The sequence below is a fragment of the Tamandua tetradactyla genome, chromosome 9, assembly GCF_023851605.1.
Source record: "Tamandua tetradactyla isolate mTamTet1 chromosome 9, mTamTet1.pri, whole genome shotgun sequence".
Classification (NCBI taxonomy): Eukaryota; Metazoa; Chordata; class Mammalia; order Pilosa; family Myrmecophagidae; genus Tamandua; species Tamandua tetradactyla.
Genome location: NC_135335.1, coordinates 79,128,137 through 79,130,335, shown reverse-complemented (window position 1 = coordinate 79,130,335; position 2,199 = coordinate 79,128,137).

Here is a 2,199-nt window from a genome sequence, read left to right as displayed (position 1 = left end):
CAGTGAGCCCCACACATGTGTGGTAAATAAACCCCTTGCGTGTTGCATGAGAGAACGTCTCTTGGAGTCCTCCTTTGCGTGGAAAAACTCTCGAATTCTTACAATCTAAGTACTGTATCTCGAAGATAAGGATTTTACATCATATCAAAATAATGACCTAGCTAACGTTTATAGTGACCTTATAATCCTTTATTTCAAATGACAAATATTCCCATTCTTAAAGGAAAACATTACAAAAGATTTGTTCTTTCACCTTGTCGATGAGAGGTGCTAAAATAGTTTAACATATTACATAGGGAGTGTTTGTAAAGTACTACAATAACTTTGAAAAGATTTTTTATCCTTTCATTAGATAAATTTGTATAAGTGAAATGTTATTCTTAAGAAGTTGACGGTGTTCTCACTATTCATGTTCTATCCTGATACTGATCTGTATGATGTTAAATGTTGTTAGTAATGGTTTTAGTTATTCTTAGGAAAATTACATATCATAAAATCAACCAAATTTACTTGTCAGTTATACTATTTTGCTTGAAAGCTTCCAAGATTTAAATTTTCTGCAGTAGTTTGTTTAAACAATTGAATTCAGCTTTATTTGATGTGGAACCTGAGAAAAAATAAAGAATAAAATCTGATTCAGAAAATGCAAATATTTGCAAAGTCCTTTAAGAGACTAGAAAAAATATGAAACTATTAAATTTCCTGGCCTGAAAAATTCTTGCTATTCTTTTAAGCAATAGGATCCCAATTTATTAAGCTATGCCTTCTACCTTGAGGCTTGTCCTTACGAAACTTAACTCTGTAATAGCAAAGCTAAGCCTGTGTATAACTAATGGCTAAGAATCACATCTAGAAAACCTCTTTTGTTGCTTAAATGTGATGTCTCTCTCTGTAAAGCAAACTTCATAAATAAACTCACTACCTTCCATCCTACATTGGACCTAACTTCCAGGAGTGTAAGTCTCCCTATAATGTGAGACATTACTCCCAAGGGTGAACCTGGCCCTTGCATCATAAAATCAGTTAAACAAAAAGAGAAATGAAATTTCAGTGACTACAGAATTTCAGAGTTGAGACTTCATTCTAGAAGTTATGCAAATATCAGCCAGATATTGAAAACTACCACAGTACCCCAAGCCCCAATCAACATGCTTCTAAAAACTCTAAAGAACATCCTAGGCTGTATCTTTTCCTGTTTCTGTTTGGATCATGCATACAATTTCTTACTTTTTTTGTTTCTTTCAGATCAGAAGTCTTTCAGAAAAAAATTATTTCTTACTTAAGGTCCCAAACTCAACCAGCCACCCTCAATAACATAGCCAGAGACTTCTGTGCTCCCACAAGTAGGGCCTGTGACCTACTGACAGCTTGAAGCAGCTACAGAAGAGGGACCATCAGCCCAAATTCCCTTAATATTAAGGGAGATACAAATCCCTGAGGGAAAATTGAGACAGGGTTAGAACTAGGGTGTGGCTTGCTGATAAGCAAATATCCAATTCCAAGAAGTAGTCAGGCCACAAGGAGAAAGCAATCTCTGAAAAGAACAACAATAAAGAGTGTGTGGGGGAAAATGGACCCCATCTGTGTGAGGCATCTGCAGTCAAACACCATTGGAGGAGGAAAGGGGGAGGAGTAGTAAAACAGTTAACAAAAATTACAAACGAAGCAAAAATCTACAAAGAAGGATTGCCCTACAGTGCTGGGGCCTCTTGTCTCTCACCTCATTTCTTGTGAAAGTGCCCACATGTTCCTTCTTGCCTGCATACCTAATCAACTTTCTATTTACTCAGTTTGAGTTGTGCCCTTGAATTATTTCTCACAACATAGCCAAGAACCTAGAAACTGAAATCCAGCAATATTAGCTTTAAAAAGACCTGTTATGTACAAACATACTTCTATTGATATTATTCAAAGTTGGCATTTTTCCTTAAAATTGTTAATAGTTTGGAAGGAGAAACTTCAAAAAATTAATATAAGATAAAGGAGAAAGTAAAGAATATTTCCAAGTGTGTATTGTATACTTATCTCATAAAATCTGCCTCTCTCTTTAAATCATACATTCTAAACTAAAGAAAGAGAAAGGTCTGATGTATAAATACAAACCCAGCAGCTTTATTACTGATAAAGCAGATTGGAGGGATACTAAGATGTGAGGAAACAATGAGATACTTAAACAGATACGTTTGGATTCATTTGTTC